This window comes from Takifugu rubripes, chromosome 18 (genome assembly GCF_901000725.2).
Source record: "Takifugu rubripes chromosome 18, fTakRub1.2, whole genome shotgun sequence".
Classification (NCBI taxonomy): Eukaryota; Metazoa; Chordata; class Actinopteri; order Tetraodontiformes; family Tetraodontidae; genus Takifugu; species Takifugu rubripes.
In genome coordinates this window covers 6,889,704-6,914,073 of record NC_042302.1, presented here as the reverse complement: position 1 = coordinate 6,914,073, position 24,370 = coordinate 6,889,704, and the positions used below count along the sequence as shown (strand labels likewise).

The window sequence follows — 24,370 nt, the reverse complement described above, 5'->3', positions numbered from 1 at the left end:
GTGTGTGTGTGTGTGTGTGTGTGTGTGTGTGTGCTCCAACGTTCACCGCGGAAGATTCATCGAGGTGTTTTCTGCATTATTAGACAAACAAAGCTGATCTGTATGATTATTGCTGCCATCCCACTCCCTCATTTTGTGTGAGTGCTTGCGGCAAAACTCTCTCTGCACCTCCTCATGCTTTTCTTTGTGTGTGTGTGTGTGTGTGTGTGTGTGTGTGTGTGTAAAATCCCCGCAGTTGAGTGTGCCTACAGATTTAAGTGCATTTAAACAAACTTGTTAACAGCCAGCTTGTGCTTTGAAATGGAGGATTTGCACATTAAACAACAACAGCAACTATAGATGATTTATGCCGGGATCTGTCACAGCGCTCGAGCAGAGTGTGTTTCTGGCTCGGCAGCAGCGTGTTCTCATTTCCCTAATGCGATTCAGCATATTGTGTGTCTGTCTACACACATGTGTGTATTGTTTGTCAGTGCTGGAATGAATCACGGGTATATTGATATATTAGAGAGGGGGGTAAGTGGGTCAAGGATTGTATGGGAGTCAATTCTTACACGTGTGTGTGTGTGTGTGTGTGTTCTTGTACATGCTAAATTGCGAGGACCAGAGTACCCGTTTCACAAGTAAAGTCAGGACTTCTTGGCTTGAACTTGTATTTTATTGAGGGAACTTATCAAGACAAACAAACGTGCTCATGTACAAGTTACTTAATGAGGACCACATTTCTCATTTTACTAGCAAAGTGAGGACTTTTTGTCTGGTCTTCATATGCCAGTGAGAGTCCTCACAAAAATACAAGCACGCAATCTTGTACAAACCACATAAGAACAAGAATCTGCCTTTCACAAGCAAAGTGAGGACTTTTGAGGGCATTTTGGCTAAACCTCTAATTTCACTGAGGGACCTTACAACGATACAAAGACAAAAATACAGGTGTGTGTTCTGTACGGGCTACATAATGAGTATGTGTGTGTGTGTTATCACATCAACGTGAGGCCTGTGGCATCGGTATCACATGAAACACGGCTGTAGCTTTCTCTGCATGGTTTATCATGAATAATGCAGCGTGCCTTACAGCCTGAAAATAGTTTAGAGAAAACACACACACACACACACACAGTCACAGCAATAAACATATGTCTTTTCAAATGAGTTAATCTGACAGTGCCAGTCACAGCTATTCACCCACTCAACACCAGCAGCCTGGAAAGTAAGCAGGGCTCAGGCAATGTCTTTGTAATCTGGAAGTAGACAAAAGAGATCCAAACAACAGATTGTGCGGAAAAACTCCCGTCTCCAAATCCTCAAGAAAACCGCCGCTCTGTGTGCGTTCAGCGTCTGCGTCTCTTTGTGTGTGCGGCGACTATCACAGAGACGTGGAACAAAAATTGCCGGTGCTTCTTTTGTGTCTGGTTCCTCCTCTGAAGCTTATCCTAAACTGGTTATGATGCAGGACGGAAGCAGAGGATGACACAAGATGCACGGAACAGTGATGAAAGTTTGGCTAATCCCAGCGAGGGTACCGCACGGATCCGCTCGCAGTCATGCGAGGACGAATTTTCTCCCAAAGCACAAAGCTGGCTAAAAGAATTCACCGTAGACGGAGGGGGGTGTAACCTGCAGACATCTTAAAACTGTCAACATCCCAGCATTAAGGGGAGGTCGGGAGGGACAGCAGTTGGACGTATATTCCACGCAGCGCTTTGTTTTCAGCCCGCCTCGCTCCTTGCGTCCGCGGGGGACCAAATTAACGAGGACACTATTGACGACCGGAGAGATGGCGCCCTGCAGTTTTAGAAACTTCAAGTTTAAATGCAAAAGGTCCAATGCTAATCCGCTAGCGACGCACTCTTTGTCACATTCTCTCTCTTCCGCTGTGTGTCCGCTCGTCCTCGGATGGTAAATCCCTCAGTATTGATCCCTGGTTGCACATTGTTGGTAATTACAGCGGCGTTATGGATTGCCGATATATGTTCGGCTCCCGTATCTTCTGCCCTGGTCGAGAATTTCTGGCTAATGAACCTAAAAGAAAATCAAAAAAGGAACATCACATCAATGCTAACAGATAACATGTGTGTCTGTGTGCCTGTGTGTGTGTGTGTGTGTGTGTGTGTGTGTGCTGCTGCAGTAAATTCCTCCTTCATCCTATAATGAAGTGAAAAAGCGCCTTCCGCCCTGTGACACGCGCTCTATACGCCGACGATGAAATTCAATTCGTGAGTTGATAGGTGGCAGCCGAGGTGAGAACAAATCGAATGAGTTTGCCTGCAGGGAATTTAGAAAACACTGCTATTAGGTGCGCACACACACACACACACACACACGCACACACACACACGCACACAGGAATTCCTTTGAAGAGGAAACCTTATTTGCGTCTCTGCTGTTTTTTTTTTTTTTATCAAGTTTTTAAGGTCAGGTACACAACTCTTACATGTCCAGGTACTTCAAAGGGAGAGCGTGGGCTCTGTGCTGCTCCTCATCTCCATAAAGCACGTCTACATATGCACACGCGTCCACCTGTGCGCGTGCGTGAAGAACAGCCACAGATGGGCCTCGCCATTGCCTCCATAATTCAGCTGCTGCCTTTCCTGTCTGTCTGTCTGGGTTTCTTTGCCCACATAAACTCGCACAATCGCCTTTTTCAGGAAACGATGACGGGCCCAGAATTGCAAATCAATTTGCCATTCAGCATGAGGATGACACTGGCTGCATTATAACGCAATTAGCAGGAGACATGGTAATTTAATTCAGACGCAATTATTAACAGATTCACCATTCTTCTCAAGGTCGGGGAGAGTTTGGGTCTGTCGTCTCATCCTAATCCCATAGTCTGATTAAGTAAAGTCGGCCGATGGAGAGGAGGGAGTGTGAAGGCGAGATGGGACGAGTGTGAGGAGGAGATATAATGATAGGAAAAAAAACAAGGATAAAGATGTAGCACACAATGAATGTAACCATCCATCCATCCATCCATCCATCCATCCATCCATCCATCCATCCATCCATCCTCTACCGCTTATCCGGGGTCGGGTCGCGGGGGCAGCAACCTAAGAAGAGAAGCCCAGACTTCCCTCTCCCCAGCTACTTCCTCCAGCTCATCCGGAGGGATCCCCAGGCGTTCCCAGGCCAGCCGAGAGACATAGTCTCTCCAACGTGTCCTGGGTCTCCCCGGGGGTCTCCTACCGGAGGGACATGCCCTGAACACCTCACCAGGGAGGCGTCCAGGGGGCATCCTGACTAGATGCCCAAGCCACCCCATCTGGCTCCTCTCAACGCGGAGGAGCAGCGGCTCTACTCCGAGCTCCTCCCGGATGACAGAGCTTCTCACCCTATCTCTAAGGGAGAGCCCAGCCACCCTACGGAGGAAGCTCATTTCGGCCGCTTGTACCTGTGATCTTGTTCTTTCGGTCATTACCCAAAGCTCATGACCATAGGTGAGGGTAGGAACGAAGATCGACTCTCTTCACCACTACGGATCCGCCTGTCGATCTCCTGCTCCATTCTTCCCTCACTCGTGAACAAGACCCCGAGGTACTTGAACTCCTCCACTTGGGGCAGGATCTCCTCCTTGACCCGGAGAAGGCACTCCACCTTTTTCCGGTTGAGAACCATGGCCTCGGATTTGGAGGTGCTGATTTTCATCCCAGCCGCTTCACATGCGGCGGCGAACCGATCCAGTGATAGTTGGAGGTCACGGGCCGATGACGCCAACAGGACCACATCATCCGCAAAAAGCAGAGACCCGATCCTGTAACCTACATTTTAAATCTTCGGCCGCAACAGTTTGAAAGTCAGGTTGTTGTTAGTGTAAAGCTTAAACAAGAGGTTTTTTAAAAATTTTTTAAACATGCTACCAGAAATTAGCATCTCAACGGCGATATAAACAGCTCACAACGAACCAGTTGATCGCAACTCGTAATTGCTAAGTGTTGAAATTTTAATGTAGCCTGTTGCTGGCGCTAATGAGGTTTTTGGTAACTTCAGAGGGCAATCAAACAACCTTATGATGCAGTAGAGATTCTTCCTCAAGAGGTGCAGCACATGAACAATATGCACATTTTCTATTTTAATGCACTATAAATGATGCAAACTAAATTTGGCAATTACACCAAAATGACTATGTTGCTGTTATTGACACTAATTTCTCGACATTAGTGTTGTGCTTAATATCAAATTGCGTATATTTTGTGTCTTTTGCACCCCTAATGTAAACTCTTCTGTGATAACTGTGACGAAAACACAAAACCGAGAGGAAAAAACAGATTAAGGAAGCACAAGAGTTGTGCCGTTTTCTCTGGATTGTGACGATGTGGTGTTGATTTCTTTTATGGAGGCAGTTCTTCATTAACAGGGCGACATAATGAAACCGTGCACAGAGCGGCGGGCAGAAGGACTCATTAGTGCACGACTGCAGTGAGCTTCTCTGGTTTTTGTGTTGACCTGAAGGCTGATTTTGCTCGTGCGGACATGTGTGGGTGCACGCCGCTGCTGTTGGAACAGCGGATGGGGCAACGTCGGGGTCACTTAGCGCACGGACGTTCGCGGCGTGCCCGTCCGGCCCCCGCTAACGAAGGCAGGCATAATGAGCAAAGTGTGTGACAGAGGCTTAATTGTCCTTCTGAAATTATGGATCGCTTTCATATGGCGAGCGTTGCCTGGAGATGATTGCCTCATATGGGATATGGGGAACGTGTGAACGTCGGCTAAATTGGATTTGTTGGCTGCCGAACTTCACATCTTTGAACTGTGGTGGGAAAGTTGGGAGGTTTTAATGCACATTAATTTGCATGGAAAATGTGTCAACTGGAAGTAGAGCGTGGTTTCAATAATAGCCAAACACTGAAAACTGAAGAAATATCAAGCAAATTGCGAAATAAATCTAAGGCTAATTGTTGCCAGTGGGGTGGTTGGGGGGGGGTTCCAATCTCCCTGTGGTCACATCTGTCTACAGTAGATGTGCCGCATTTGATCAGATAGTCAGGAAAAGTAATTTAAACTTTAATCAAGTTCTATGCTGGCAAACAAGAAGTAATTAGACTCATATGGAACTGTTGGCTGTGTTAACTTTTAGATTTATTAGCGTCTGCTTTACCGTGCGTGTGTTTGTGGGAGGGATGGTGCGTTACAGTCAGAGGAGATTCCATCTGCCCTCTTCCTTTCATCGCACGAACTAAGGATCTGATCCTGGATAAGTGAAGCCATTAAACTTGGGCAATAGCTCCACACTCTGCAGCAGGATAAAGCGCACCTTTTTGATGTGCTGCAGCAGGGAAGTGAGGCGCTACAAAAAGATGGAGAGCCTGGCTCACCTCTGGAGCCCAGATGAACTGGTCAGGCGGTGACATAAAAGTCAGGAGGAGTTCAGGATTAATGGTTCCGTAGGAACAGCGGAACTATATCAAGATTATTTTTATGAAGACTTAGTCGGCGATTGCCCACCAGGGTCGTCGAGGATTCGACTGGATGAGGAATATGGGGGCAATTTCACGACTAAAAGTTGTCCTCTTCTCTTTGGTTCACTTCCTATCTCTGTTTGACTTTGGTTCACTTTGCTGATTTAGTTCACTTCCTCTTTTTAGTTCACTTCCTGTCTTTGGTTCACACGCTCAACAAACAGGAAACCAAACTTGCAAATCACCGAAGGGCCACATTTTTCGGTGGATCAGAGTTCCGGTGAGCTTTCGATACCCCCCGAAATGAAGCAGATCTGCCAAGGGAACCAACTCTTGTCCCTTTGAAGTGGACCAAACCATTCACATGTGAAGGCGGCCTTATAGACCAATGAAGAAGCTGCAGATGAAGATTATTTTTGAGCCGAAAACTTTGGAGTAAAACAGCTGCGATTTTTCAGACTCGCACACATGCGATCATTTATCGCTTCCATAACGCAGCACGTCGGCCGTTAGGAAATCCTTCCGTCTTCAACAAAAACATCGCTGACACGTGGAGATAACCCATCGGTTCGAAGTTAATAGCGTTTGCTCCGGGTGTTGGCTGCATGTTTAATCATCACAGAGTTCAGACTCTCACGCAAACCCAGGACGTCGTTACAACACGGATTTACATTGTAACTCTGGCTCCCTGATGAAATGTTTCCACCACGCACGATTTCACCACTTTCCTTCGGAAGCTCGTCAGGGCTAATGGATTCTCCCGTCTAAGATGAGTGAACTCGACAAGGAGAGAAAATGAGATTGAGGCAGCGGAAAGTGACTTCTGGAACACAAAGCTGAGAGTCGTCGGCAAATACCTGCTGTCAGGCGGGTTCAGACCACCACAGTTCAACAGGCGGGTGTAAATTAGGAAGTCGGGCGGTTGGCTCTGGCATGAGGAATGCTATTTATCTTATCTTTGGCTCACAGCGGTGATTTGACGCCCCTTAGATGGAGTGTTTTCATGAAATCTAACAAGCAGGGATCTTACTCTTATTGGCTAAATTGTGCTAAATAATCCAGAATAAGTATCGGTTTATTTTACCCAGTGACCTCACCTGTGAAGACCAACACGCCCCATTTCTCAGCCTGCCTCTAATTGTTTCAGCCGTTTCTTCCGAACCATCATCGAACAAGAAGCCACCGTGTTGCCGTAAACATGGGTCATCCTGCAGGTCTGAAAGTCAGTGGCGGTTTAAAAATGACCATAAGAAGGCTACAGACGTCAGGCTATCTCTGATCCAAACACATGGGCTTCGCCTCTTCAAACAGCTGTTGGAACAGAATACGAGGATGCCAGGTGTTTCTTCATCTGCCGCCATAAAACTACCCAGATTTGATCTGTGTGGAGGCGCCTCAGCAGGATGGTCAGTTTAATTAAAGTGTGCTAACCTAAGTGTCAGAATGAACACCTGGGTGTGGAGTTCAAGCCAATGTTGTTCCGTGGAGCTAGCTAGAGTTTATTTTTATTGGGAGAAGTTAAAAGAAACACAACCCAAACAAGGACAGGAAGTTACACTTTATATGACATCAGTAAAATTTATTATAGGTTTTGCATATCCACCTGTCAGTGTTGTCACCTAATCACCTCATTCAGAGTTTGCTTCTTGTTTCTTTACTGGATTAAACTGGTAAAATCTCAAGAGGCATTCTAAAAAAAAATCCAGATGATGAAGGTGACGGATAAGAGGACGGATGGCACCGGTGTGATATCCATCAGTGGGAAAGAATTCCTTGAGAAAGCAGCGGAGGACTCCAAGGAAAATGATGGCTTGCAGGTGTTTTCACATCTCGCAGCAATGCCGGAAGAGATGAGAGAAGAAATAAGGTTAAGAGTTTGGCCTTTCTGTGTCCCTGACCATGCCTGCTCCATTCTCTTCTGCTCTGGGCCCTCCTGTTTACTGCAGCCCTTTCTGGCCATGTTAATATAGCGTTACGTATTATTTATGGAAGAAAGGCGAGGAGACATGGAAAAAACATTAGCAGGAAGCCGACATCTCTGCAGAATCAATATACGTGAAGGAACAGGAACATGTGCATGTTTAAAATAGATTTCATCTATATGAACCAGATCTACATGGTATATGCCAAGGTAGATATAATAACCGTTTCATCTAATTGTATTCACACCTAAGTTTGTTTATCTATCTTTATGGGGCCTTCTACTTTGACCTCCATTAATTTTTTCGATTAACCTGATACACTGTATTTGTATGAAATACAAATTTTTAAATAATCATTTATTGCCTAAATATAACTGTAATTAACATTAAAACCCTTAATGAATTTAAATATTGCATGAAAATTCCATATGTTGGTTTCGTCCCCAGGAGTGAATAAAATCACTTAGTCCCCACATGGGTAGAAAAACAAACAAGCGCGCACACACATATTTATTTCCTCTCAGCAATCATTCAGAATTGATTTATTGAGTGAAAGAGGATAGAAACAGGAAATGGGAGCTTATTTACAACATTGTCCCAATGTTGAATGTGCCTGCGTCAGATTAGAAGAAAGAATTGGTGTCTTATTTTATTTTGTCACTTAGCATCTGATTTCTTCAGGTCAACCATAAAAACAAGACCATATTTAATTATTTTTGTCCTTTAATCCACATCTGCTGCCTGTCAGCAATAATCTGCTTTCTGTACATTTCCTTCCTGCATTGGGTAATATTCCAACCTTTGCATTTTTAATGTGTTTCATTATACTGCCACATATTGCGTTAAGAGCAACATATTTCACATTCTGTCAGGCGCCCAGTTTACTGCCGAACTTTTTAAATTCAGAAGTTAATGGAGAGAGGAGCTCCATCTTCTTAAAATCTGATTGAGATGCAGTAGCAGCAATGGTGGATGATGTGGACCTCTGGGCAAACAACTAGCATCTTGGAAAGACTGGAACTTGTACCAGATCTTGTTTTTGCATGAAAATAATTTTTCAAAGTTATTGAATGCTTCACTTTGAAGCATTGCTGTTATGATGCAACTAAATTTTTATATACACCAGTGATTTTATGGTCTGGGCCATAAATGGATATTGAAACGGAGATCAGGCACTGTTATATGCTTGAGAGGTCATTTCTATACATAAGACATTAATGTTTTTCAATTATTGCTGGACCTACTGATTATTTGTTTTCCAGTTATCCTGATATAGTTTTCCCTTTTTTTTTCACAGTGAAACTCGAAACAATTAATTGAAATTCAGCTTTGTTTGACCAACTTTTCCAATAATGTAATAATTACCACTGAGGGTAATGTAGCATTAGCAGCCATAACGACATTAGGTTGACAGTTTAGACCGAGCACAAAGAGTATTTTCTTGATTTAATTTAAGTATTTTACGCTGTCACAATAAGGCCCTTTTCACTTTCACACTGTTGATGAAAAGTTCCAGCTGTGGTTCGCTGCACATGCTAATCCAAACCATGAGCCACCACCTTCCTGTAATGGATTACTCCGATGAATCAGCCGGCGCCTGTTTTCTATTCACAGGTGAGCACAAAGGTGACCTGAAAGTTCACCTGAATGAATGAGGATGAAAATGTAATTCCCCTACCCTCCCTTTCACCCTCTCCCTCTCCTTCCTGGCTCCTCCTCCTTGTATTTACCTCACTCCCCTCCTCGTCCTCGCCACCCTAGCCGATGGCGCTCCTGTTCAGAGGTGGCACGAAACGGCTGCAGGGCCGTTTCCCTCATGTTTTTTTAATGGCCACGCCCGTCTCTCTGGGATCTCGGCTTGAATTATGCATTGAAAATAAGTGAGAGAATAAGGAGAGGACCACAAAAAGGAATGAAAAGCTACAAAAAAGGAGGGTGGAGGATGTTTGAGGATCACGGAGGACAAAATAAAACCCGAGCAGAGGCTCAGGAAGATAGAATTGTTTATTTTGGTGTAATCACAGAACTGCTGGAGGAGAGAGCGACCTCGCGCCTCCCTCGATCATTCCACCTCTTTCCACCCTGGATTCAACTTCACCTCCACACCTCACATCTCTTCATCATCTCCCCTTTCTCTCAAGGGCTTCTTCTTCTCCCTCTCTGTCTCACTGTTTCATCACATCTTTCCTCTGCCATCTATCACCATCTCTCTTTTTAATACTCCTCTCCAGTTCTCAACTCTCTTTCCCCTCATTCTCTCCATCTTTCGTCACCCCCGTCTCGCTTTACTCCTTCAAAATGATCGGCTGTTGTTTGTCTGGCTGTGGAAAGGAGGGATGCAGAGAACAAACAGCTATGTACATCTGATATTAAACTCACTTTTAATATCCACAATTATACTGTAAATAAATGTGATCACAAATTAATCTGATGTTGATGTTTATAGAAAGAAAGTCTGAAGAGAAAAGAAAGATATTACATTTTAGAGCTAATTACTTCATGGACATTAGCTTCGATGCTACATATTGGAAACTGCAATCTCTTGGAAATATTAAGATTAAGATTAAGATGTACTTTATTAATCCCCATAGGGAAATTGAATTTAGAATTGAATTATTGAATTATTTTGAATCGAAATGTAGCCAGTGTACTTCAAATGTGCCTTTTTTATATCTTCAAATACTTATTTTGGCACAATTACACAATAATCCCAACCATAAAAACCAATAATGGATGAAAAGATAACGACCAAAATGATATTTATGTTACTATGAGCGTAGAGGATGTATCCAATGGCAACCAAACAGAGATGATGTTCATCATTGCGATGATTTAGAGGCCACATTCAAATACCCAAGTAACTTTAATTGTAAACGTGCACGTCACCTGCTCAGCCTCAAATTGTGACGTGTTTTTTTTTTATAATGAACTAAATAAATGCTATAATAATGCTATAAAAGGAAATTCACTTTAATGGGTTTTAAGAAGTGTCGCTTTAAGATTGTGTTTAGATTATGAAAATACCCTTTAAAAAGCGGCCGACACACACGCTCACACAGACACACACACTTGACGTGCTGCTGACTCTCAGTTTGTGCTGAGGGGTGAAGCAGCCAGAGAGAGCCGCGACCAATGGTATTTGGGCATATTTTTGATATTTGGGAGGGACAGCAGTGATAATTAGGATGGCATTTAGTTGTGATCTGTTTCCTGTCATCATCCTGAAAGCAAAGACACAGAACAGAAAGGTGCGTTCATCCTCCCGTCCTGCTTCAGTTGGCTGGTCAGAGGGCTGGAATCTGTTTGACCATCAGGATTTGACTCATACTCGTTTGGGTAGACGGACGAACCAGCAGTTACACCTGAGGCCGAGAGACTTTTCACCCATTTAAAACCACAATAGGTCTGCTGAAGGCACCTGGTGTTAAAGGAGTCATTTCCTCCCTCGGTTTAGGTCACACCAGAAGCGTCACTCGTGGACGTTTCGGTCACACATTTCCAGGATAAAATGGCTGCAATGATGACGGGAAACAAACCGCGAAGGGCCCGAAAGTCTCTCTGCTAACCGCCTTCCTGGATTCTCCACAACTTTATAGATTTTTACAGTCGCAGGTCCCCCTGTGGGGAAACCCAGTTGGGGAATTCCGCAACACGCTTCGGAATCTTCCACTTTGAAGTCTGAAATACAAATCGCAGCATCATCGACTGTTATAAATAACGAAGTAGACGCTCTGAGCTGTTTCAGGGTTTAAAGATCTCGCTCTCTCTCTCCCACTGTCTCTCTTTCTCCGTTTCACATATTTGTGCTGTGTTTATATACCATCTTTGATTAAAAAATACTGATTAACAACATTGGGGAATTTTGCAGTGGTGTGAATTTAAATTCACGTTAGCCTGATTGGAACAATCACACAGCCAGCCGCACTCGTTTCTCCCGCATGCTAGCAGTATCTCTTTGAGGCCTCTTCATTAACCCCCCCCCCCCCGATGAGGTGACAGAGCGAGACGGCAGGAGGTGCTCGCTGCTGCTTTGACTCCATAAAAATAGCAGCTTTCGCAACAACGTACAGGAATCGGCAAGCGCGTTACCCTCGGCGCCTCGCTGGGGATTTAACTGGTAAGACAAGACAAGTCTTTGGCTTCCTTCAATGAGCTCCATCCAAGAGGATCTGGACTCCCGCCAAGGTCTGAGCGCCGAAAGAAGAGTTTGGAGCACGATCGCATGCTTGAGCGGAGGATACGTGCACTCTCGGCACATCTGCAGCTTCATTGATGGTGCTTAAGGATCATCACTGGGGGCGAAGTTTCACTCGCATTGAAATCATGAGCCACGTTGCCTCAGCAACAAGTGGTTCTTGCTTCCAGAACCACGTCAACGACCTTTATCAGTGGTGGCACAAATGATGTGAAACACTGCTGGAAACAAGATAAAGACACTGTAGTCCGATAGTGTCACATAAAGGTGAGAGAGGTTCTTTGCACGAGCCGTGATGAATGTTCTGAACACCTCATTATCTACAAACCAGTCTTTTCTGTGCCACATCCTTGCTGGGCTTGTGGAATTTAACTGGAATTAGCCGCAACTTGAGTCCAAATTTAGGTTTTTGGACCGAGTTTGAACCCAAAACTTATCTGCAAGCATGAAATACATCAGCATACAGATGCTATGGAGGTGAGCACGCATACTCACCTCACCATAAATCACCTGTAGACACAAATGGAAGAAACGGGGATGAAAAACCTGCACCGAGATCCAGCGTGTTGACCATAAATAGAAATCAGATCAGCAGCCCAGGTTCCATCTCCTGTAAATTACAGAGAAACTGAGCACAGATAAAGAGAGCGATGGATTATTTTCATTGGATTGTTACTGAAAATCTGTGACACTGGTCAAAAATCAAAGAGGGACCAAGCTGAGGGGAGATATCAGTGAAATAATTCATTTGTTGCTTTTGATGCTCTGATGCAGTTGTGTTTGTTGAAAGTCTGTCTCTGTCCTCCTCAGTGGGGCGCTGCTAAGGCCTGGTTGACACAGTCAGTGATGTCTCAGCAATATCATCAAGATCCAGTCTGTGAGTGTGTGTTTCTGATCACATTTGTAATACATTGAGTTCTGAAATCCCCCATTCAATGTTCAAGGTGGGGCGACTGCTCTGGGCCTAGAGGTAAGATCGGGCCTAAAAAATCCAGCCCGACCCGACCCAGGCCCGCGGGCATTAAAGCCCGACCCAGCCCAAGCCCGACCAATTTACTTGATTTGCAGGCCCGAGCCCGAAGCAAACCCGAAATTTAAATTTATCCCATAGTATTTTGGGCAGAAAAAACGCAAGATCTTTTAAGGTTAAAATAATCTACATATTTTTATGATCATGATAAATGAATGGAACACAGAATAAGAGGCCAGACAAAGAGAGTGAAAGAGAAATCTTGATGCGCACTCGCTTAATTACGCGGAGAAATACTGCAGCCCACTAGGCTTTAAATAGAATAACGCAAATCAAATAAATGGTAAAAGATTATAGCAATTACCTTACAGCGCCTTCTCTGTTTTATCCAAATTATTTATTTATAATAAGTATTCCTTAGTTTAGTATCCACACATCGTTTTAGTGTATATTTTTATAAACAAATATTTATTAAAAAAAAGTCAGCGAGAGAGAAGCCCGGCCCGACCCGACCCGAACGTAATGATTGCCATTTTACGCATTTTAAGCCCCACCCGAATTTCGGGTTGGGTCGGACTCGGGCTCGGGCTCGGTCTTAAGATCTTACCTCTATCTGGGCCTCACAACTTCACACAGCAGTTTGAGGGGTAGAATTGGGTTTAGGTTTGGGGTGAGTTGCTTGAGGTCGGGAGCCGGGTAATGTATTATGTCTTTTAAAGTCCACACAAAGATAGAAATGTGTGTATGTGTGTGTGTGTGTGTGTGAGCAGACCTGGTAAACACAATGTTGGAAGGCGCATTTCTCGCTCTCCTGTTTACAGAATAAACGCAGATGGCACAGAGAACTGAGAAATTTTGGAAAAGCTGGGTTATGCACATTTTTGTGTGTGTGTGCACAGTGTTGTGAACGTGTAGGTCAACAACTGAAAAAAAATGGAGTAAAAGACAGAGGAAGATGTGTCAAGTTGAGCTCTTGTCAGGGATCTGCTGTCGTGGGAGAATTTTGGCAGCTGGAGAATACGAAGAACGTGCGTGTGTGTGTGTGTGTGTGTGTGCGTGTGTGTGTGTGTGAGTACTTGCTGTATTGACAGGACCTAGACTGTTTCTGCACTTTCCATCTCACAAACCTGCCACATTTCTGCCTGGAAAGTTTGCATATGATTTAAACCGTCTCTGAGTTGCCTCGTGATGTTTGATTTCCCCTGAATAAATTAGGGGTTTTCTTACTTCAACATATAACTGGGTATCTATAATTGTTAATGCCGATGGGTCTTTGCAGAAGTCTTGATTAAATAGATTTAAATCCTGTCTGGTCTGTGGAAACCTCCCATGTTCCTCGACATCAATAGCAGGAGTGTAGAAAACATTAATTACCTCTTGTAATTAATGTCATTGGTCTGATGTGTTTAGCTAAGGAAGACAATTATGAAGAGCTTTTCCATGAAGTAAGGAGCAATTTCAACCATTTCTGATCAGGAGCATGGGACTGTGTTGCACTGCTACGTAGCCAGTTAGCAACATGCCAAACCGGACTGATCTCTACTGTCTAGCATTAGGTGCGGCTGAGTGTGAGCACCAGTGTCGGTAGAAATATCACCATGGAATCATAATTAAGCAGTGGCAGGACTGACTTTTTATAGTTCACACAAGCCAGAATGTCAACATGCTCATCACGCAACACATGTCTCACTTAAGGACACTGTGACGGGACTGAACAGCCGCTGATGGACACAGAAAGTGGGGCTCTGTTTGAACCTTTGACCTTTCCATTCCTGGGCTGTCACTTCAGCCATTTAGCCCGCGCCTCAAGCTGTCCTAAATCCTTAAACAGTGAAGAATAACCACAGAGCTTTTTTGGCTGACATTCGTCCTTGTTTTTGCAGCTTATCTTCAGAAACGCAGCGGGGGTGCTTATTAGCATTGGTGCGATTTGGAGGAAGAGTGGCCTGTTTTTAAATCATCCACGTTTGCTCAGGAAGAGGCAGGAATGTTTATTGTTCTCTCTTCCGTCTACTTGTGCGAGGCTACTCGTGCACATTAAGATATATTAGATCCCGGCGGCGCATGTGTCTGCTTTCATTTGCAAATATTAAAGGTTTTTAAGAATTATGTATCTATTTTTTGAGGCAGGTGTGCGATTAAGTGTGAGTAATCCTCTAATTTTTAATTGCTAGGGTCACTAAATAGCTTAGCAACATAAACACCCTTTTAATATTAGCCACTGCCTCCCACCTCCTTTTTTCCTCCTCTCCATCCACACTCTCTATCATGTTAGGGAACATGGATATCAAGGAAAAGCGGATGCCATTTTCTATCCGGTCCTCTTGTTCCTATCTGACAGTAATTATAGCTGTTTAATTGGGCCTGCGGAGGCTCCAGAGAGAGGACGTGCGAGCGTGAGCGAGCGACAGGGCGTCCACGGTTATGCATGGAGAGGAGCTCGCGCACGACTCCAGCTGAATTTCAAGCCGCCGCAGGACCGCAGAGAGGCTTCATTTAAAATCAAGACGTGTCTTTTATCAACACGCATGCGGAAGAATGAGACGGACAATAAGTGTCCGGCTTCACTTTAAGCTCCTGCTAATTGCCTTGTAAACGTCACGGATCCAAAACCGAATTATATTAGACGATTATGTTTTGATGGAAAAGATGAAAGTGGCTTTTGTTATTTATTTCTTCTTCCTCCCACAACTTCATCCCTCACTTCGCGGTGGCCATTAATTGGCTTAGACGGCAACATTCTCCGATAACGGCGGTTCCAGGCCCCTAGCTTTTCTCCAGCACTCTGCTGCCTGCTGACTATTTTTAGGCGGAGGGATGGATGGAAATTGCATGGAAGTGTGGACAGCTACAGTTGTTCCCAAAACATGTGAAACATCATTTTTTCCCCCAATAGTTTGACCTGTTTTTAGATATTCTGCAGCATCTTCAGGCACCAAAAAGCGATGTTGAGCTTCTTAGTTGTTCTCTGAAACTGTGTCCCATATGGCCAACCTCAGCAGTGAATTAAATTCATGCCCACCGATGATGGGATTGTCTTTATTAGCAGCTGCGCCTGATGTGTCTCGCTCCAGGAGGCTAATATACGTTTTATTCTTTTGGATTGTTGCGTTGACAGTGGACGTTAAAGTTCTCCACTCTGTGGTTCATCTTGTAAAGTGTGCACATGCATTTATCATGATTCTTTGTTTCCCCATGGAGCTGAACCATGGCTTCCTTCGCTGGTGCTAACTGGAAACAAAACTAGAATGTTTTTTTTTTTACCTCCACCAATTGTGTGTCTGTCTGTTCACAAAATAACTTGAAACCTTACAAATGGATTTTAATGACGTTTTCAGGGAACGCTGATAATGGGCCAAAAAAGAGCTCATTAAATTTTGATGATGTTCTGAATTCCAACTTTGATCAACAAAGAATCAAAGCCAGGGGGCTGGGGATCAATCCCAGCACATATTGTTGTCAAATTGCTAACATTTAAGGTATATCGGATTAAACCGAAGAAAACACAAGTACTCCAGACAACCGCTGGCAGGCATGCTAAAGGTCAAATGTTTTATTCATACAAGAAATCAAGGAGGAAAACCTCCAGTTTTGCTGTTGACATCTCACCTTCCAAAAGAGAAAAATAACTCTCTAAAGTAAAGGTTTGATTTAGACACACACTATATTTTGCATTTAGGCCTCTTTAAAGCCAAAGGGCAGCGACTAAAACTAGCCATCTGTGACACCGGTGGGGAGAGAAGGTCATTCTTGCCAGACAAACACACTCACACAAACACCATATTGGTATGTGGGGAGGGCTGCGCTGATGCCTACAGGTTTTAATTCTCCCCTGCTGTCATGCCTGACTGGCACCGGCGAGGCCAGTGCACACAGACAGAGCAAGGAAGACTGGCACACACACACCCACACACACTCTAACCATATACGACACGGGCCGACAATATTGCCATTTTTTTCTTAGAATTTCGAGCGCACACTTTGGCCTTCAGGCAGCCGTGTTCCATCAGCTCTCGACTCCTCTGACGTCGCTGCAGAGTCTTGAGATCAGTGTGCAGATTGTGCGATAAACTTCACCTCTGATTGCAGCCGAAGTAGATTTGATCCTTTATCGCGCTATACTGAGAAGGAGGAGGCAGAGACAGCTGACACCACCAGAGTAAAGGAGAAAAGACAATTTTTAAGGTGTTTTTTTTTTATTGTTTAAAAGGCCTTGGTGTATGTAAAGTAATGCCAGGTTTGACCCCTAATCTGTGGATCTATAAATATGAATGCAGCATGAAACAGACATTTGTGGAACAGTTGGATATTAGTTGATAATTGTTAGACAAATAATTAATCCCTTAAGCCATTTTCTAAGGAAGAATTTCAGACATTCTCTGGAATAAGGATTTGGGGTTGTTTTGTCATCGGAATGAGGCATTAATCAGATAAGCATCCAAAAAACACACTGAGTGACAAAAACATAGAAAATATAGTATTCTCCACATCAGCACCTTTTCTCTCTTCAGTTGTTGTTTCACTGTGTAGCTTCTCATTCATATCACAGGCTCTTCTTTGACCTGTGCTCGCTTATCTTCCATCTTTAACCGATTTTCCAACTCACCTTAAACACCCCCAAATTCGGAGCAGGTCACGTCGGCCTCCTCTTGCGGCTGTTTCAATATTATCCAAGGCTGTTTGGTTGTGAATATCAGCGTTGCCGCAGGAAAGATAAGCCCAGAATTTCATTTTGGAAGAACAAACAGTAAAAAGAACTTTCCTTTTTTCCCCCTCACACACGTCCTCCATCTTCTGTCCCCCAGGAGGTGAAGGACCCGAGTGCCTGCACCCACAGGAGCTGCCGGAGGCAGCAGGGACACCAGAGTGGCAGTTCTGTGAATTAGATGATGTCGTCTGCAAACTGTGTGGCTGGCTCACGTCATCCTGGACGAACGCTAACAGAGGCTGGGGAGGACTTTGTAGCACTTGTGTCTTTAGGACAGAAAGTTGTGCTTCTTTTGTTTGATCTTAAGTCTGCATTTTAAAAAGAGATGGCGGAAAACGAAGGTGTGGTGCCTGTCAGATTAATTAGCTTACCCTTTAAAGAGAAGATCAAATCTATGCATCTTCATGCCTCTCATGTGACCAAACAGTAAAATGCTAACTGCAACTTTCAAGTCTGACTCAGCAGTAACATGATGGCGAGCTTGTTGACCTGCCCGGATACGATTAGATCACCAATGCTGGTTCAGATCTGGTTCCTAACTGTGCGAAGCTGGGAGATTTGGCCAAAGAACCTTGAATTAAAGAGAGATAATCAAAGTTGGCTCTTGGCAGTGGCAGATGTTTGCGCGCTGGGTGTGAAAATCGAACAAAAGGAGTTGGAAAAGAAGGGGATAAAATCACCCGTTGATATTGATCAATGCATCCCATAATGTGATCCTCCTCATTCAATCCCACGCTCCACTTGAACCGGTGGTCACAGGAACGACCAAAAAACGAGCCGGTCCCGCTCGAGGGCACTTGTGCTTTGAACTCTGCATGGCGTGTGCTACGCTCCCAGGCTGCATGAATTCATTAACACCTTAAACGTGACCTTTTTAAATGTCACCTCCAGAGATGTAATGGATTTATATATCTTTTGCCCACGGGGGCAGCAGAACCCACCGTACTACATCATTGTGCCGGGTATTGTAACTGTTCAGCTCGGCTGGATTAGTTTGATCTGAAGTTCTGGAAAAGAGCTGCAGACTTGATAAGGGGATAGCACAGTGGCTAGCACAGTTACTGATGCCTCAGCTCTTTTTATGTAGCTTTGGATGTGGAACGAGTGGAAGAGGTCAGAAAATTATCCACCCTTGTTGCCAGGTTATGAATCCCATGCGTGCCTGTTTACTCACTCATAGTGGGCCCGTCCAGGCAGGATCGCGTGGTCTGACCTTAGCGCGGCTGATTACCTGTGGAGATTGAGAGCCTGCGAATGAGAAAGAAGGAGTAGGAGGAAGACTTGAAGGCAGATTGAAGGAGGAAGAGAAAGGGTGACGGTTCACGATTGATTCGGATGAGGTGAGTTTAAGGATAACAGGGACGTGAAGAGTGGCAAAGTGATCAACACGGAGTAGAGAGAGAGAGGGAGAAAGCTATAAAAGAGAGGGCAATTAAAGGCAAAGAAGAGTGGAAGAAGAGAAGTGATGATGGAGCTGGTGGGGGGGCTGAAAGAGGGATGCGGAAGAATAAACCTTAACTGTCAAGATCTCATCATAGGAAAATACAGCCTGAGGGCATCACCACCTCTTACTACTAACACTGGATTAATCTCTCTCTTCCTCTCTCACACACACACACACACACACACACACACACACACACACACACACACACGGGGGTCTTGAGGTCTCTTGCCAAGAATATTAAACGGGATTTTGCTCTCACTGAGTGGATATCGCTGTTTTATGTCTGAAAATGTGCAGCTCGTGCTCTTTTTGCTCATCTCCCACGATCCGATGTCTGATGTGGGGCTCGTCTGCATTCCTTTATATGCTTTTATCACCTTATTTTGATGTTTGAGTGCAGACGTCACACAGTTGCACCCGTAGAGGAATCGACATCAAAATAAGATGCTTCGTTCTCTGTCTCACCTCTGTCAGAAGTCATGTGACCTTTTCCCTTACAACTGAATGAAACATGGTTCTAACAGCATTTCAGCCAAACATTTTAGTAGCTGTTGATGCATCAGACGATTCACCATCAGCAACATTAATTTGCGCTCCCCCAGCTGCAGTATTGGAGTTTAATTGAGCCTCTCATATATCCTCCCACAACACAGACTGCTTATTTCCCTCATGAGCTGTTGGACGTTAACAAGGTAAAAAATATGAAAGGGAATTTAATAGTGACAGTATTTCATTCTGTTTATATTGATAATATAGCTAAGAACCTGTGTATTGTCAAGGTGGCACACAAACTGATGATCCTTTTGAGCTGAATTTACAGAAGTCTTTTTGGATTATTTTGCCATGGTAAAACCATGTCAAACACGCGGTTCCCGGCCCACATGCGGTCCTTCATACCTCTACGTGCGGCCGTCACAAGTTTGAACTTTCTCATCATTCTCAGGTAATTATTTGAGAATGTATCTTCAATTATGGAATTTTTCCTCACCTTCTTTTGCTATTTATTTGCTTTTCTGTTTGACTTCCTCTCTGTTTTCAAATGTTTGGAAAGAAAAAAAACATTGACAATTTTCGCTTCTGTTGTGAAATGCTTGAAAAGATGGCAAACCATGGCAACGGCTCCAAATCAACATTTTTGAAAACTCAATGACGGAGGTCATATCATTGAAAGAGGGTTAACTCTTACAACACCACAGTCACAAATTAACTGTAAAAGCAATAAAAGCATTGCTTTATTAATCATAATTGGTCTATTATATATTTATAGTCAAAGTTTTTATTAAAAATCTTAGATGTATTTGGTAAAATATGCAATTGTGATTAGTACCTTGATATTTGGGAGCAAAAATTGTGGGGCCGGCAGAGGGCCTGCAGATGGATACGGCAGAGTTAAAGTTATTCTACCCTCTGAACTGTCACACCTTCAGCTCAGACCATCAGAAAATCAGCACACCTTCCCGTTTTCATCCTTTATCTTATCGCTAATCCCTTCTATTCCTTCCTTACCTTCCCAAAACCAGCAGCATCTGGCCTGTGATTGTGTTCCGTAAGTGCCACTTCCCCTGACAGGTCCTCCATTCTGTAATTCTAACGCTCCCTCCTGGTGAAAAGTTGCAGCCACATTGTCACTAAAACTTTGAAGTTATAAATAGCATCTTCTGTCCTTGAATGTCTTCATAAGCACTCTGCTTCCCTTTAATTGGCTTGACTATACCAATTAGGCCGTATGCATATATGTCTGATTTACGGGAAAACCCATATTCCCACATGGTTTTCCTCTGAGGAGACGGAGGGCGGCTTTACGTGAGCGCCATCCGTATGAATGACTGTGTTAGAAAGAGAAGGGCAGATGGATGATAAATCTAATTGTGTTTTGAAAGGGGGATATGTCAGCTGTCAGCCCATAATTACCACCTGGAAGTGAGATGACTTTTTATACCTCGGCTCTGTCTAGACTCCATCATCCCTCCATTTTCAGGTGGGATTTTGGAGGTTAGAGGTCACAGCCGTATGTGATTCCAAACTTTAGATGAAACGGGATTCACCCTGGCTAGCTGACATCCACCTGGAACTGGAGTCCATCCGAGTGATTGCCAGCTGATTGGCAGGCAAACACCCTAGACAGGTCACATAGGCCCACTCCACGTAGAGGGGCCGAGCATAACAAAAGCTTCTTGCCAAGGCTAATGTTTCACCACATGATCCAGCGCGAGATACATTGGCTATATTTGCTCTGTCCTTGTTTCTCTCTCAACTTAGCTAACTCACTGTTCTTTAAATGTTCTACCAGACATGTTGCATCTTCACTAGATTTTTTTTGGCGCTTGAATGCTTCAATGCCGCATTGAACACAAGTACCATCGTCATGCACTGTGCCGATGGAATTACCCAGGATTTCAATGCAGTATGTCTGTCCTGGAGTGGCATAGTGGTGACTGCATGTCCCAGTCATTTGTAATGCAGTGGCAGGTAACTCTAAGACCGGCTTTAGTGGCTACATTTGTCCATACATCAGTTGTGAGAGCAAATTTTCTGTTGTTTGTGCTTATTGCAGTCTTTCCTTCCTTGAATGTCCATCATATTTTCTGTCCATGAGCTCTATGAAATGGGTCCTTCAGGGAAGAGGGTGACCACCATTCAAGATGGGGATCATTGAAGTGGACCTCTCATCTTTGACCATCAACAGAGGCCTCATCAGGGTGGTGGTGATCACTTTGAGTGGGCATGATGCACTTCCCATCATGAAGCCTATCATAGCTTGCTGTTTTCTCCTGGAATTAAGTACGATCTGAGTATGTACAACAGCACAATTATTATTTTTTTAGTACTATCAGCTTAAGGCGAGGAAGTAACCCAAAGAGCAAACACACATATAATATACAACAATACGCACACTGATAAAAAGTACCCTTCACATAATTACATAAATTTGAGTAGATTTAAGTAGCTTTCATCCCCAACTTAATGCAATTCGTCCTGCCTCATCCACATACAGCCTAAATTATACTGACACTGTAGTAAAAGCCATGTAAACTTTAATCATAAATCACATTCAATTGGCTGTGGCTAACGCTCACTGCAGGTTAAGAAAATCCCATCTTTATTTCAAACAGACAGCTAGCAGCAGTACAGCTCATGACACGGCGAGTGATGCATCAATCACTCATCCCAACGAACCGATAATGAAATTCCTTGCCAACACTGAAAATAACCCATCCATCCATCCATCCATCCATCCACTTATCCGGGGTCAGGTCGCGGGGCAGAAGCCTAAGAAGAGAAGCCCAGACTTCCCTCTCCCCAGCTACTTCCTCCAGCTCATCCGGGGGGGATCCCCAGGCGTTCCCAGACCAGTCGATAGAGGTGTCCTGGGTCTTCCCGGGGGTCTCCTACCGGAGGGACATGCCCTGAACACCTCGCCAGGGAGCCGTCCAGGGGGCATCCTAACTCAATGCCCAAGCCACCTCATCTGGCTCCTCTCAACATGGAGGAGCAGCGGCTCTACTCCGAGCTCCTCCCGAACTTTTCAGGACCCCCCTGAAAATAACAGATTTTTATATACATTCCTGCAGACTGAGTATGTTCTTATCTTTTCCCCACATAAACAACAGTATCAGGAGGTAGTAGCAGTTGTCAGTTAGCCTAGCATTCTCTGCGTGTCTAATTGTATGCATTACCCCGATGTGCAATAACAGTGAGCAGCTGGTCTGTTGTTAGCCTTAATGTGATAATGATGAATAAAACATCCCTGCCAAGCGATAGCGACCGCCATTCCTCACTGAATGAAGGAATGACCCCAAAGTAATTATCGCTTCTTAATTGTGCAGGGTTGTTTATGAATCCTCTGCACATCATTTTTGGAATCTCCTCCTCCCACCATTCCTCATCCGCACTTAATAATGGGAGCACGCCGGGGCAGTGGTGTTGCATTAAAGATGCCCGGTCATGCTGTCTGTCTTTTAGTTGTTCATTACCAAGAATTCGCAGTCTTGATGTTAGCGTGATTAGTGGCCGCCAAAAGGTCAGAGCTTCTGCCCCACAACAGGATCTGTCCGTGTTTTGATTGTGCTCCTGTCTTCAATTTCCTTTGCTCGCTTTTATACAAGCTTGTTCAAATTTTCTGCAAGGTTTGAGAAAAAACCATGGAGAAAATAATCTGTGAAACACCCTTTCGCATGAGATTATTGAAGAGTCTTTATCAGAAATTCTTCGAGAGGAGTTGGTACGTCTTAAAACCCCAGGAATGGATCCTTCGTGGAGCTGCTTAAAAGGACATTTCACCCTGAAATGAATTATTTATTCTCCAGTTTAAGAGTTTAGCGTTTACATATTAGGGAACAGTAGAGACAGAACTTTGCACCAAAAACATCCACAATTTGATCCTCTATGTTCAGTTAGCTTCTGACTTCACCAGCTGAGAGCTGCTACCATGTAACAAGCACACGCCCCGTCGCTGTCAAACTCTCCCACATCCCAACACACACGCACACACACACACACACACACACACACACACACACGTATCACCCAGGAGGTAGCAACAAGCAGCTAATTGAACATAGTGTATTGATCAATGGTCACATGAGATGGGGAGTGCTTGGAAATCTATAGCCAGTGGCTGTGGGGAGATGGTGATATGTGCCGCGGGGAGACTGGTTTGTGGGGTCATGGGTATGGAGAGAGAGGCAGACGCAAGGAGTGTGTGTGGGTGTGTGTGTGTGTGTGTGTGTGAGTGATCCTTATATCGAGTATCATCCTTAAATAAACACTGTCTACCAGAAGGATGGCACTGGATTTGCTGTTTGTTAGAAATTTAACCCCTCTGTAAGGGTATAAAATATCCATCCCTTCCTCCCTCCCTTCCTCCATCCATCCATCCATCCATCCATCCCTCCCTTCCTCCATCCCTCCATCCACCCCCGCTTCCTCCATCCATCCATCCATTCCTCCATCCCTTCCTCCATCCATCATCCCTCCCTCCCTCCCTCCCTCCATCCATCCATCCATCCATCCCTCCATCCATCCCTCCATCCAACCATTCCTCCATCCATCCCTCCATCCAACCATTCCTCCATCCATCCCTCCATCCATCCCTCCATCCATCCATCCATCCCTTATGTGATTTAAGTCACCTCGCTGCTGCAGCACCTCAGAGGATCATATGTTGAAAAGATGGCTGCGCTAATATATCATCATCTTAATCAACTGCTCCTTGAAGACCAGACAGTCTTCCAGTGGTCATTATTAAATGATTGTGAATGGCATTATTGTTACATTGCAGTTCAAACAGAGTTCCTATTGAGAAAATAGACGTCTTTCTGCGATGACTGAAACAAGATCCTCAGAGTGAGCAGCAATAATATATTATAGCTTTAGTTAATCGAGGTGATTCTGATTATTTTATCCCTAAAGGTTTAGCTTAGCCCTTGCGGGAACCATCCAGAAGTAGGTCTTTGTTCTGTTTCAAGATGTCTTCCATCGAGAGTTTTGCTCCATTTGCACAGAACAAATCTACATATTTCTCCCTGTTCGGTGTCTCTTTAAGAGATTGTTAGCATTGGTGCTTAGTTGTGAAAGTAGACACTTTAGATCTTCCACGCAGACCTAAAGACACAATTTAAAAGGCTGCTCGAGGGGACTTCCTTCCTCCTGTTTGGTGACACAGAGAAAACATTGACAGCAGGGGACACATTCACAGATCTACCTATCCTTAAAGCTCTCTGTGTGTGTGT

The 24,370-nt window shown here is 44.3% G+C and overlaps 1 protein-coding gene and 1 long non-coding RNA gene across 6 annotated transcripts in view; both read left to right on the top strand.

Annotated features, from left to right (window-relative positions):
* Positions 1-24,370, top strand: part of grm8a (glutamate receptor, metabotropic 8a) — a 124,445-nt gene that overhangs the window by 5,084 nt on the left and 94,991 nt on the right. The window lies entirely within an intron of this gene.
* LOC115246680 (uncharacterized) lies at positions 15,955-17,787 on the top strand. 2 transcript variants are annotated; one of them, XR_003885770.1, is made up of 2 exons: positions 15,955-16,026; positions 17,289-17,787. It is a non-coding gene; the product is annotated as an uncharacterized lncRNA (long non-coding RNA). The 2 variants fall into 2 exon arrangements; XR_003885771.1 differs by having other exon boundaries at positions 15,989-16,127.